Source organism: Nicotiana tabacum, chromosome 4 (genome assembly GCF_000715075.1).
Source record: "Nicotiana tabacum cultivar K326 chromosome 4, ASM71507v2, whole genome shotgun sequence".
Taxonomy (NCBI): Eukaryota; Viridiplantae; Streptophyta; class Magnoliopsida; order Solanales; family Solanaceae; genus Nicotiana; species Nicotiana tabacum.
In genome coordinates, this window is record NC_134083.1 from 109,516,257 (window position 1) to 109,531,305 (window position 15,049).

Genomic DNA, 15,049 nt, shown 5'->3' on the forward strand with positions numbered 1-15,049 from the left:
CATGTATCATTGTTTGGGCTGATTGACATGATTTGTGAGCCCGAGAGACTAGAGAGATTGATGACTGAGTTGGGGCCTGAGAGCCGTGTTCTGAGTGAGGTTGTGGATCGGGCTGCACACCGCAGCAGGCCTTCTTGGCTTTATATATATTATTATGGATCGGGCTGAATGTCGTAGCATGCCTTATAGGATTTATCGGGTTGCATGCCGCAATAAGCCATATTGGCTTAATATTAGCGCTTGGGAAGGATCCACCCCTCCAGAGTCTGACATACCAGCAGTGAGCGTAGGTATTGTACAGTGTTGAGTGATTGAGTGTGATGAGTGATAGTTGAGACAGTCAGATTGAGTACTCTAAGAGTGTGAGTACATGAGGTTATCACTGTGATGCATTATATGTGACATGCACATTTGACATGTAGATATAGAGATGTAGCATTTCTCATATCAGTCATACTTGTAATATTTTATCAATGTTGAGCTTAAACTGTTAAACTTGAAAGCATGTTTACATTTCTGTACTGTGTACAACTGATTATGAGATTCTCTGAGTTACTACTTTCATTTTCCTATCATATCTGTACTGTTATTATCTGGATTTGGACTGTATCTTTCTGAGCTCGTCACTGCTTTCAGCCCAAGGTTAGTCTTGTTACTTATTGAGTACATTGGGTTGGTCACACTCATATTATAATCTGCACTTCGTGTGTAGATCCAGGTACTTCTAGGCACGGTGGTTGCTAGATTTGGGAGCATTTTCTGCTTGGAGACTTTTGAGGTTGCTACATTGGCGTTCACAGACCTCGACTCTCCTTCTTTTCAGTTTATTTAGCACTATTCTATCTTTCCAGATAGTTGTATCAGAAGTTTGACTATGTTGATATTTAGTAGTTCATGTACTCGATGACACCTAGATTTTGGGAGATTTCGTATTTGAGTCGCAGTTAGTCCTTTCTGTTATTTATGAGATTTTCACTTTTAAACTCAATATATCATGCTTTTAAATTAAAATGAGTAGTTGTTTGGTGATGTCAGCTTGCCTAGTACTGTGATAGGCGCCATCACGACATGTTAAGATTTGGGTCGAGACAAGTTAGTATCAGAGCCTAGGTTACATAGGTTTCACGAGTCATGAGTAGGTTTAGTAGAGTCTTGAGGATCGGTACATAGACGGCTGTACTTATCTTCGATAGGCTACCAAACCAATAGGAAACTTCATTTTCTTGTATTCTTGTCAAGCGAATTTGTTGATTCTGGAAACTAAATTTCTAGTATTTTATTCTCTCACAAATGGTGAGGACACGTGCTACCGGATAGGGCGGAAGGCCACCAGTACCACCAGCTAGGGTCGCGGGAGGCCGGGGCCTCGGTAGAGGCCAAGGTGCAGCTCGTAGAATAGGTAGAGCAACACCTGTGGATCCACCCGTTGCTCCAGCTTAGGAGCAGACACCAGATGTGGTTGAGCCGGTGGGACCAATTCAGGCACTAGCTGTGCCAATTGGGATTCTAGGCCTTCAGGAGGTTCTGGTCCAAATATTGACTGTATGCACTAGCCTTGCTCAGGTGGTTTCAGTTCTGACCGCACTAGCCACTTCTCAGGCTGGGGGAGGTGCTCAGACACCCGTCGTCCGTACTCCAAACCAGGTAGTTCAGGGACTTCATACATCAGAGGTACTACTAGCCCAGCTGGTTGCAGCGGCTCAGGCCCCGATTGGTCCACCTATGAGTGACGAGAAGTAGAAGAGGCTAGAGAGGTTTGGGAGGCTCAAGCCTCCATCATTCAGTGGGGCTGAGTTAGAGGATGCTCGGGACTTCTTAGACCAATCCCAGCGGATCCTTCGCACGACGGTTATTCTAGAGACTAGCGGAGTCTCATTTATTACTTTTCAGCTGTCGGGGGAAGCCTTCTGATGGTGGGAGGCTTATGAATTGAGCAGGCCAGCCGGCGCTGCACCACTTATATGGCACGGGTTTTCTGTTCTCTTCTTGGAGAAGTTTGTTCCACAGACACGCAGGGAGGAGTTGCGTAGGTAGTTTGAGCAGCTACGCTAAGAGGGTATGTCCGTGACCCAATATGATATGAGATTTTCAGAGTTGGCTCGTCACGCGATATGGTTGGTTCCCACAGAGAGAGAGAGGATTAGAAGGTTCATTGATGACCTCAACTATGGACTACGCTTTGTCATGACTCGGGAGATTGCATCGGGTGGTAGGTTTGACGAGGTGGTTGATATTGCTAGGCAGCTAGAGCAGGTCCATAGTCAGAAGTGTGAGGAGAGGGAGTGTAAGGCCCCGTAAATTTTGCCAAGAAATTTAAGGTTTCGTGATGCCGAGGTAGGCCTATGTGTTTGAGGATTGTAGAAATCTTCTCCCCGAGCAAGCTCGTCGCGGTACGAACCATTTGGGTTAAAGAAAGCACTGAGGAGTTGATGGAAATTTTTGGTAGAAGAATGTGATTCTGCGATCAGTTTCGCGATCGCAGAACCACTCCGCAGGCCGCATGCCCGTCGCAGAGTTGAGTAGAAAAATGGTTAAATTTTGAAGGTCGTTTTACGGTCCATTCTACGATCGTATATCCATCTCGCGGTCGGCATTTTCCATCGCAGATTTGGCATGAAGAATTTTGTTAGATGATTTTGCGGTCCATTTTGCGGCCGCATAAGTGGTCTGTGGACCGCAGACCTGTTGCAGACTGGTCCAGACCAGCCCAGTTCTTGGCATCATTTTCGCTGCCCATTTTGAGGGATGCATATCTGTTATGCGGTCCACTCTGCGATCGTAGACCTGAGTTTGGAGGGTCCATTTTCCTATTTTTATAACCCGACCCTATTTTGATAAATAGCATTTGGGGCTCATTTTGAAATGGATGTCTGGAAAATTTAGAGAGAGGTAAGAGTATTTTAGAGAGAGAAGGGGAAGACCTAGCATTCTAAGCACCCATTCTTGCACCAATCTTCAAGAATCAAGGAAGCCAATCACTAGATTATCATCTATTCGGGTAAGTCCTACTCCTAAGCTTTCATGCAAGAGGTTATGAGTTCAAGTATATTGTGGGGGTTGGAAATAGGCCATGCATGTGACAATAGGTTGTAGTATGTGGGATTAATGAACCAATTTGGTTAGTTTCTTGTTAAAATTGGTTGAGGGAGGAAGGAATGACCCCGCCATTGAATTTGGGGGAGATTGCACAAGAGTTCGTTGGGAGAATACGTCAAGCTGTGGAGGGAATGGGAGAACTTGTTGCTAAGGGAAGTGTCCTTGTTCCTACCAATGTCTCCACACCACCAGATCGTGTGGTGAGAGCATCTAAGAAACGAAAGAGGGTTGTTGGTACTAATGAACCAGATTGTTTGATTTGCAAGAAGTGTTACTTGGGAACATGTTGGATGACTCTTGAAATATGTTATGGCTGTGGAAAGAGGGGCACAATAAGTTTGTTGAGTTGTGGTTATGTTGTTAGGGTGGTTTTGGTAATTTTCTGACAAGTGGATAGGCCCAATTGCAGGGGAGACTCTGCCGAAATTTCTGAAAAGTTTGGGAGTTAGTTAATTTGGAGGCTCAAGATGTGTGAAAGAAGAGATGAATTATGTTGGTTGTTTTGGGGCGGACTCTACTCCTCATTCGAGGAAGAATGATCCTAAGTGGGGGAGGATGTAAGGCCCCATAAAACATCTCTAAGGAATTTAAGGTTTTATGGTACCGAGGTAGGCCTATGTGTTTGGGGATTGTAGAAATCTTTGAGGTGAACAGCTCACCGCAGTACGAACCTTTTGGGTTGAAGAAAGCACTATGGATTTGATGGTAATTTTTGGCAGAAGAAGGCGATTTTGCGGTCAGTTTCGCGATCGCAGAACCACTCCGCGGGCCGAATACCCTTGCAGCGTTGAGCAGAAAAATGGATGAATTTTAAAGGTCGTTTTGCGGTCCATTATGCGATCGCATATCTATTTCGCAGTCCGCATTTTCCATCGCATATTTGGCATGAAGAATTTTGTTGGATGATTCTGCGGTCCATTCTGTGACCGCATAAGTGGTCTGCGGACCGCAGACCTGTCGCAGACTGGTCCAGACCAACCCATTTCTTGGCATCATTTTTGCGGCCCATTTTGCGGGCCGCATATATGTTATGAGGTCCATTCTGCGACTGCAGACATGAGTTCAAAGGGTCTATTTTCCTATTTTTATAACCCGACCCTATTTTGATAAATAGCCTTTGGGGATCATTTTGAAACAGATGTCTGGTAAATTTAAAGAGAGGTAAGAGTATTTTAGAGAGAGAAGGGGAAGGCCTAGCATTCTAGCACCCATTCTTACACCAACCTTCAAGAATCAAGGAAGCCAATCACTAGATTATCATCTATCCGGGTAAGTCTAGTCCCAAGCTTTCATGCAAGAGGTTATGAGTTCAAGTATATTGTGGGGGTTGGAAATAGGCCATACATGTGACAATAGGTTGTAGTATGTGGGATCAATGAACCATTTTGGTTGGTTTCTTGTTGAAATTGGTTGAGAGAGGAAGGGGTTACCATTGTAGAGCTTTATAGTCTATTTTGCATACTAGGTGTTTGTCAAAATTCCTAAGAGGGTTACACCATGTGAATCCTTCTAATTATTAATCGATTTTCGCTATCTTCCTATAAATTGTTATTGCTAGAAGTGTTGGGGCGTTATAGTATCTTAAGGAAAGCTCAAACAAGGTATGTTGGTTAAACTTCTCTCTTGGAATCGAATTCCATGATGTTCCCGTAAGTTTCAAGTATGGTTGGCCCAAGTTCCTAATTCCCATGTTCGAAGTTATTCCGTACAAACATTACTATTCCAAATTAACTTTTTTTTGAAAAATATGTACTAGAAACGCGTACCGAATGCTCCTATCATATTGTGCTCTCCTTCGGGAATGTATTCAAATGTGGCCAATGTATCGGAATATTATGATTTCAATCTTGTTTTTAATTGCAAGTTGTTATGCTCAATTGTGAAGGAAAACTCAATGTGCCTAAGACCCCTATTGTTCATATTCATGCTTAAGGCCTTGATCCCAAATGCTCTTACTGTTGATGACCTACAAATATGCTTGAAAGTGAAAGAACTAAAGTGAGATACAAAACGTGGCCATGGTTGTTGTAGCTAGTGCATTTGATTTGAAGTCGTGTTTAAATTGTAAATCACCATGCCCTCTTTATAAATATTTCCAATGCGATTTAAGTTCTTACGTACTCGAGAGTTGAAATTGTGTATTGCCCTTTTGTGAATAAGTATTTAAAAAAGATACGGTATAGTACTCGCTTATGATTTTTAACTTGTGTTGTGATTAAAAGTCATTGTGCTCCATACTTTGAAAAGGTATCTAATGTGTTTAAAGCCTTCATTACTAATGAACTTAAAGTTGTAATTTCCAAAATATGCTATATGTTGATGTTGATATTGGTGATCCTTGAAAGTAAAGAAATAAAAGTGTGAAATATGAAATACGACCACCATGCCATGAAAGAAGAATCATACGTATGGCCAATAGAGCCGAGGAAATAATGATGTTGTGAATGGTTGAAAGTACTAATGAAACTATATATGGTGTGAAAGGTTATGGGGTGAATAAAAGAAAAAGAATATAGATAGATATATGTACATATATTTGTACTTTTGTTTCCCTTGTGTGCAAAACAAAAATATTTTTGGGAGTATCGTTAGAAAACCGAGGAAGGGTGGGTCATAAGGCCCAATCCCGAAATTACACGTGTCGGTGTAGGGGTGGATTGTGATTATTCCCCTTATTTGGGATGAGATTATAATATTGATGTGATTGTGACTATTCCTTTAATTGGGATGAGACTGATATTAGCTGTGAATTGGAAAATTAACCCACACGGCATATGTGGGAAGATGGCCAAGCCGATGGGGTGGAGATCGGACGCCATGTTGCGCACATGGCGGTACTACTCTTGGTAACACCTTTTTTTGCATCACATGTCAAACCACATTGTTCGTGGGGAGATGGCTTAGCCGATCGGGCGTGATCGAACTCCGTGCTAAAAATATGGTGGTATATCGGTGCTAATGATCTCCCAAATACGAAAATATATACTATTTTCGTATTTTTAAAATTGTTATGTTTTAACTGGGCATTTGGATATTGTTGATGGTGACTTGTTGTTTCTATGGTTTTCCCTTTCTTATATTGGCATTCTATTTTGAAAGAGGACATTTAGCTTTACATACTAGTACTATTCCATATGTACTAACGTCCCTTTTGCTGGGGGCGCTACATCTTCAATGGATGCAGGTGTTCGTCAGCAGGCGGTTTTGATCCTCATTAGCAGTTACTCTCTATTCAGCAGATTTTGGTGAGCCCTACTCTATTTCAGGCTTCATGTCATTTGACGTGGTACTTTATGTTTTGAGGTATAGTCGGGGCCTTGTCGTCGGCACTTCTATACTACTCTTCTGTTGTACTTAAAGGCTCCGTAGACAGGTTGTGGGTGGTGTTTAATGTTGGGAATTAAACTAGTAAGTGTTGGTATTTGGGCAAACACGTTTTCCATCATATCTCTAAACTTGTAGTATTTTGAAAATCATAAATGAATATCCTTTAGTAATGGAAAAAGAATGTGGAATACTTGACTCTTCTCATGTCTATCACTTGTACTGATTCTTATATTGTTAATGGGCAAGTTTGGGTAGAAGGCATCTAGCAGTCTTGCTTAATCGGGGTATCTCGGTTGAGCGCCGGTCGTGCTCCCCGAGGTCGGGGCATGACAAACTTCCCAAGAGGCCTCGTGGTTCAGGTGGTTTTGACAGTGTTTCTTCTAGAGGGCTGTCCCACCATAGCAGGGGTCGTCCTTATAGGCTCGTCCGGTTCATCGTGGTGCATCAGCTAGCCATGGTTCATACAGTGCTCGTCTGGGTCAGTCATTTCTCAGTGCCCTCCCAGCTCAAAGTTCATCTCGTGCTCCATCAGTTCAGGGTTCATCTATACCAGGTCCTTCTAGTAGCTATTCTGGTTCTCGAGGTTCGATTCAGTCTTCACCACCATTGACGGATCAAAGTTGCTACAAGTGTGGGGAGTTTGGACATGTGAGGAGGTATTGTCCCCGTTTCTTGGGAGATCCTGTTCAGCAGAGGGGTCCGCTTATGACGTACGCACCAGTTACTTCACCAACCGCTCAGCCATCTTGAGGTGGGGCTCAGGCAGCCAGAGGTCACCTTGGAGGGGGAGGCCGATCAAGTGGCATTCAAGCTCGATGCTATGCTTTCCCTACTAGGCCAAAGGCTGTTGCTTTAGATGTATTGATCACATATATTGTCTCAGTATGCCACATGGATGGTTCCATATTATTTGACCCTGGTTCCACTTATTCATATGTATCATCATATTTTGCTCATTATTTGGATATGCCCCGTGAGTCCTTAGTTTCACCTGTTCATGTATCTACGCCGGTGGGGGATTCTATTATTGTAGACCGTGTGTATCGGTCATATGTGGTGACTATTGGGGGATTGGAGACTAGAGCTGATATCTTATTGCTTAGTATGGTTGATTTTGACGTGATTTTAGGCATGGATTGGTTGTCCACATGTCATGCTATTCTAGATGTCACGCTAAGACCGTGACATTGGCGAAGCCGGGGTTACCTAGGATCGAGTGGAGAAGTTCTCTAGACTATGTTCCCAGTAGGGGGATTTCATATCTGAAGGCCCAACGGATGGTTGGGAAGGGGTGTTTGTCATATTTGGCTTTTGTGAGGGATGTTGGAGCTGATACTCCTACCATTGATTCTATTCCGGTAGTGCGAGACTTTCCAGATGTGTTTCCTGCAGACCTGCAGGGCATGCCACCCGACAGGGACATTGATTTTGGTATTGACTTGGTGCCGGGTACTCAGCCCATTTCTATCCCTCTGTATCGTATGACATGAGTAGAGTTGAAGGAATTGAAAGAGTAGCTTCATAAGCTTCTTGATAATGGGTTCATTAGGCCTAGTGTGTCGCCTTGGGGTGCACTGGTTCTGTTTGTGAAGAAGAAGGATGGTACTATGTGGATGTGTATTGACTATAGGCAGTTGAACAAAGTTACAATTAAGAACAAGCATCCTTTGCCGCGCATTGATGACTTATTTGACTAGCTTTAAGGAGCTATAATGTTTTCTAAGATTGATTTGAGGTCTGGGTATCACCAGTTGAAGATTCGAGACTCGAATATTCTGAAGACGGCATTCAGGACCCGTTATGGTCTCTATGAGTTCCTTGTGATATCTTTTGATCTGACCAATGCCCCAGCAACATTCATGCATCTGATGAACAGTGTATTCCAGCCATATCTTGATTTGTTTGTCATAGTATTTATTGATGATATTCTGGTGTACTCACGTAGCCAGGAAGAGCATGCACAACACCTGAGGATTGTACTACAGACATTCAGGGAGGAGAAACTTTATGCTAAGTTCTCCATGTGTGAGTTTTGGCTTAGTTCAGTGGAGTTCTTGGGGCACGTGGTGTCCAGTGAGGGGATCAAAGTGGATCCGAAAAAGATTGAGGCGGTTCAGAGTTAGCCCAGACCGTCTTCAGCTACTGAGATTCAGAGTTTTCTTGCCCAATGTGGATGGGTTACGTGAGTTCATTCTTGAGGAGGCCCACAATTTGAGGTATTCTATTCATCCGAGTGCTACGGAGATGTATCAAGACTTGAGGCAGCACTATTGGTGGAGGAGAATGAAGAAAGATATAATGGAGTTTGTTGCTCGGTGCTTGAATTGTCAGCAGGTGAAGTATGAGCATCAGAGGCCGGACGGTTTGCTTCAGAGGCTTGAGATTCCTAAGTGGAAATAAGAGCGTATCACCATGGATTTCGTAGTTGGGCTCCCATAGACTTTGAAGAAGTTTGATGTTATTTGGGTGATTGTGGACCAGTTGACTAAGTTCGCGCATTTCATTCCAGTTGGGACTACCTATTCTTAGGAGCGGTTGGCTGAGATCTATATCCGTGAGATTGTTCGCCTTCACGGTGTGCTGGTGTCCATTATTTTAGATCGGGGCATGGAGTTCACATCGTAGTTTTGGAGAGCATTGCAGCGAGAGTTAGGCACATAGGTTGAGTTGAGTACAACATTCCACCCTAAGACGAATGGACAGTCTGAGCGCACCATTCAGATATTAGAGGATATGCTACGTGCTTGCATCATAGATTTCGGGGGTTCTTGGGATCAATTTTGTTGCTTGCAGAGTTTTCCTATAACAATAACTACCAATCGAGTATTCATATGGCTATGTATGAGGCCTTGTATGGGAAGCGGTGCTGGTCTCCGGTTTGTTGGTTCGAGCCGGGTGAGGCTAGGCTATTGGGTATTGACTTAGTTCAGGGTGCTTTGGAAAAGGTTAAGTTGATTCAGGATCGGCTTCGCGCGACACAGTCTAGACTAAAGATTTATGCCGATCGGAAGATTCATGATGTTTCTTACATGGCAGGAGAGAAGGTATTGCTCAGAGTTTCACCCATGAAGGGTGTTATGCAGTTCGGGAAGAAGGTCAAGTTGAGCCCTCAGTATATTGGCCCTTTTGAGGTGCTTGAGAGGATTGGGGAGGTGGCTTAAAGCTTGCATTGCCACCTAGTCTATCGAGTGTTCATCCAGTATTTCATATTTCCATGCTACAGAAGTATTTCAGTGATCCGTCTCATGTTTTGGACTTTAACACGGTTCAGTTAGATGGAGATTTGACTTATGATGTGGAGCCAGTTGCCATTTTGGATCGGCAGGTTCGAAAGTTGAGGTCAAAAAACATAACTTCGGTGAAGGTTCAGTGGAGGGTTCAGCCAGTCGAGGAGGCTACTTGGGAGACCGAGCGGGAGATGCGGAGCAGATATCCACGCCTATTTGAGACCCCATGTATGATTCTAGACCCGTTCGAGGATGAATGTTTGTTTAAGAGGGGGAGAATGTAATGACCTGATCGGTCGTTTTGAGTATTGTAGACCCATTTCCCCATTTATTGCTTATTTTGTGTTCGTTTGTTGTTATCTGAGTTGCTGGGGTGGTTGGTTTGGTTCTGGGGATGTTTCGCAATGAATTAGGATACTTAGTCCCAACGTTGGAAGCATAAGTTGAAAGAGTTGACTGAGTATTGACTTGTGTGTAAATGACCCCGGAAGAGAGTTTTGATAGTTCCAATAGCTATGTACGGTGATTTTGGACTTAAGAGTGTGTTCGGATATTTATTTGGAGGTCCGTAGGTGATTTTGGCTTGTATTGACGGAAGTTGAAAAAAGTTAAAGTTTGGATAGCTGAGAAGTTTGATCGAGAGTTGACTTTCTTGTTACTGGGCTCGGATTTTGGTTCCGAAAGTTGGAATAGGTCCGTTGTATCATTTATGACTTGTGTACAAAATTTGAGGTTAATTGGAGTTGGTTTGATAGGTTTCGACATCGATTGTAAAAGTTGAAAATCCATTAGTTCATTAGGCTTGAATTGGGGTGCGATTCATATTTTTGATGTTGTTTGATGTGATTTAAGGCCTCGACTAAGTGCGTATGATGTTTTAGGATGTGTTAATATGTTTGGATGTGGTTCCGTGGGCCTTGGGTGAGTTTCGGGTTGATTGCGGATTGAGTTTGTCCTTGTAAAGCTGCAGATTTTCTGGTGTCTGGTTTCCTTATACGTGTTTGGGAGAGAGGTCTCGCATTCGCGAAGGGTATCTGGGAGGCAGGAGAAGTTTGCTCTTCGCGTTCGTGAAAAGGTCCACGCATTCGCGAACAGGGCCACGCGTTCGCGAAGGTGAAGGGAGTTTGAGCATCGCGATCGCGAGGGGGTGCTCGCGTTCGCGTAGAAGGATGAGGTCGTCTTGGGCACCAGGCCTTAATCCTTCGCGTTCGCGGTCAGGGGGATGCGTCGCATTCGCGATGGGTCCTTTACGTTCGCGTAAGAGGATTTTTTGGACAGATGAATTTTGTGCTTCACGAACACGAGGCACTTTCCGCGTTCACGAAGAAGGACCTCTGGGCAGCAATCATTAAATTTCAAAATCGAGGTTTGAACCTATTTTTCATATTTTGAGCTAGAGACCTCAGATTTGGCCGATTCTTGAAGGGATTTTCAAGGAGTTGAATGGGGTAAGTGATTCTAACTCGGTTTTGGTTGTTATACATGAATCTATAATTGTTTTACCATTTAATTAGTGTTTTGGGTTGGAGAAATTGGGGAAACATTTGTGAAACTTCATAGACTATAATTTGAGGATTTGAAGGTCGAGTTGAGATTGGAATTGAGTAATTTTGGTATGGCTGGACTCGTTATTGAATGGTTATTCGGATATTGTAAATTTTGTCTGCTTCCGAGACGTGGGCTCAGGGTTGACTTTTTGGGTTGGCTTTTTGACTTTGGTTAAAGAAATTAGATTTATCTTATGGAATTGATTACTATAGCTTGTATTGATTGTATTAAATTGTTTGTGTCTAGATTCGAGTCGTTCGGAGGCCGATTCGCGAGGCAGGGGCTTGTTGGAGTAGGGATTTGCGCGGTTTGAGGTAAGTAACACTTCTAAACTTGGTTCTAAGGGTATGAATCCCTGAAATACGTGTTATGTGGTTGGTATTGAGGTGACACACATGCTAGGTGACGGGCGTGTGGGCGTGCACCGTGGTAATTATGGCTCGGTTGCTTCCGTGGTACTGTGTAGTTATCAAACCTTGTTGTTATTCATGAAATCCCTACATATTAGAGTAATTGAGCTGCAGTCCATGTTAGAAATCATGTTTAGGCTATATGCTTATTCTGTTGGGACCCAGAGAGGTTATTTCTAATGTTGAATTATTTGCTTAAATTATTATGTACTCAGTCACATCCATCATTTGCATATCATATCTCAGTCTTTATTGTTATTTATTGTTACATCATGTATCATTGTTTGGGCTGATTGGCATGAGATTTGTGAGCCCGGTAGACTGGAGAGATTGCTGCCTCAGTTTGTAACGACCCAACCAGTCGTTTTGAGCTTTAGCATTCTATTCGGTGGTTTGAGACTTTTAGTAGCTTCATATTATGTATTATGACTTGCGTGTATGGTTGGTTTCGATTTTCGAGTGGTTCGAGATTGATTTGGGGAGAATGATTCTCGTTTTAGAAGTGTTAAGTGGGAAAAGTTGACCAAGGTTTCACGTTTGGGTAAGTGGACTCGGAATCACATTTTAATTATTTCAATAAGTTTGTATGTTGATTTTGGACATGTCCACAAAGTTTGGTTAAATTCCTATGAGTTTTGGATAAGTTTAGGTTGTATGGTAATTTTTTCCAGTTTCGACGTCGATTTGAGCATAAATGTTACCATATTGAGCAAACAATCTTTGATTCGTGTTTCGACTAAACCATTATATCTGTATCGTAATTTTGGAACCATGGCAACTGAAATCATCAAGTTTTGACATCGTATGAGGAATTTATGGTCATTTTACTAAGTATTGGGTTGCTAGATTTTTCATATTAATTACGACATTGCCACTGGATTCGTATTTAAAATCTGCACTATCCGAATCCAATGAATTTCCCCACTAATGCCCCGTATGGCGCGTCGCCCCATGCGGCGCGCCTGTGTGATCTTTACAGAGTGAAAATCTAATTTTGGATAGGAGAAGGTGGTTTCGTCTGGGCCCGACCTTACTTGGTATAAATATATGAAAAAACATTATTTTCTGGATTTTTGACACATATTCGACCTAAGGAGGAGTTGGAAGAACACCACGAGGACTTCATCATTCCTTCCTCACTCAAGACACGAGTTTGGATTGAATTTATGTTTTCCATTACTTTAACTATATTTGTGATGAATTGATCCATGTCTATGGAGTAGTTCTCTTTAGAGTTTGATGGATTTGGTGTATTGATTATTGTTTGTGGATTATAACTCTAGTTTTATGCATTGAATCTTTTTGGATGATTTAATTATTGCATCTATATTCACTTGTTCATGTAATCGAGAGAGGCATAACTTGTGATATCTTTGCATGATATTGTTGGTTGAATTCATTAATTCTTTTTAGTAATTGAAAGAGGCTAGTTGAATCATTGATTAAACCTAGTTAGGAGGATAATCGAGAGAGGTTCTCCTAAAGACCAATCCACTACGCATTCTTGCATCTCTTCACGTACTTAAATTGGTTCATCTTGTGAGGTTAAGACTTAATCGAGAGAGGAGTTTTTGCCTGACGTTGAACTAATAATTGAGTGAATTCGAGAGACTGACTTGAACATTAGAAGTGAATTATATAGAGTTAGATCCTGAACAATTATCTTGCACCTATCCTATCAACCCCTATCTTCTTCCATTGATAACTTCCTTGCTTATCTTTATTGCGATTGCCATTAGTCAATAGCTTTAGATTCTTAGTTAATTGTAGTTAGAAATCATAGAAATCTAAATTGTTGATCATCTTGGATAGCAATCAAGCTAGAAACTACAAGAACACTGTTTAAATCCAATCCCTGTGGATACAATAATATACTATACTATATTTGACTAGCGAGCATAATTTAAGTATGTGTTTCGAGCTCGTCAGTTGACAAAGTTAGCTAGATGGTAATACGTGCTATGGTTAGGTCATTGTGGACTTTTAGAGGTCCATTTATCTATTTGAGGATGACCGGAGTTGATTTGGGGGGCCATTGGTAGGCGCAATGAGGATGTGTATTCTACACCATGTCAAATTTGTTGACTCAACACCGTTATTGCTTAAAGGTGTGTCATTCGGTTAGAGTTGAGTTTGTTTGTGTTTTGATATGTTCTTTGTGTTACTCTTCTATGCTATGAGAGGTTGTGATTTTTTGGTTATATGCACATCCGATGCGGTTCTGTTTGGGCCTGGTAGCGGAATTCGAGCGAGATGGTTATTGGGGTGTTGAAAGGTTGATTGCACCTTGGCTATGGTCTTTTCGGGCTGTGGTATATTGTGTTATTCGCTTCTTCATGGTTATGGTCATGCACTTCGTGTATTTTATGTAGAATTATGTGTGGTTGTTGATTTTGAGCATTGTGGCTTGAGGTATTTCATAGGACCGGTGTTTGGATGGGGTCACGCGTTGCAGCAGAGTTGTGTTGAGATATGATCTTTTGAGTTAGATTCGTGTGTTTCGTTTCTACTATGTGTGATAGGTTCGTAGCATTGTATTTTTGGTTGCACTTGTTGAGCTTGTTGGACGGTTCTCTCATTTGAGCCATTTTCCATGTTTGAGTATATTTGAATTGTTGTTTATTGATGCACAGATTGCACGGTTGTAGCTTTAGGTTGTATTGGTGTGGCATGTCAATAGAATAGTTGTGTTTGATGAGATAAGGTCATTGGACCTAGAATGGATACTATCGGATTTGATTACGGTATGTTTGGAAGAATAATATTGAAAGTCAGCTTAGGATTTGGCTTTGGCTCTTGTCGGACGAGAGAGAGAGAGAGAGAGAGAGAGAGAGAGAGAGAGAGAGAGAGAGAGAGAGAGCTCCTTGACTGGTTGATATGATGAGTGGTTATGAGTTCCTGCATGTTTCTTTCATCATCGGCAGTGTACAAAGGTTTTGAACGAGGTTTTATTTGATATGAGGTTTACTATCGGTATCAGGTTTATTTTGAGCAGCTACTGTGATCAAAATTATTGCTACGAGTATGCGAATTGTGTGGTATATCATGTGATTACATCTTGGGTTATGGTTATGACTTGATACAACTTGTTTAGACTTATACAGTGTGTAGATACAAGAATCAGGTCATATAATGAGTTCCGGATGTTGGGGATTTGGGTTTTAAGGTTTATGGACTAAGGTTGAAGTAAGGATCCTCTGTTAGGTGGTGTTGTCGGGCTTATATAGATTGGGGTGACGTGGGATCACCCATGGTTATGTGTATGGTGAGGGTATATGTCGATTTGATGCCTTTGGAAAGACTCTTGGCACGTTGGAGGATGAACATATGTTTAAGTGGGGGAGAATGTAACGACCCAACCGGTCGTTTTGAGCTTTAGCGTTCCATTCAGTGGTTTGAGACTTTTAGTAGCTTCATATTATATATTATGACTTTCATGTA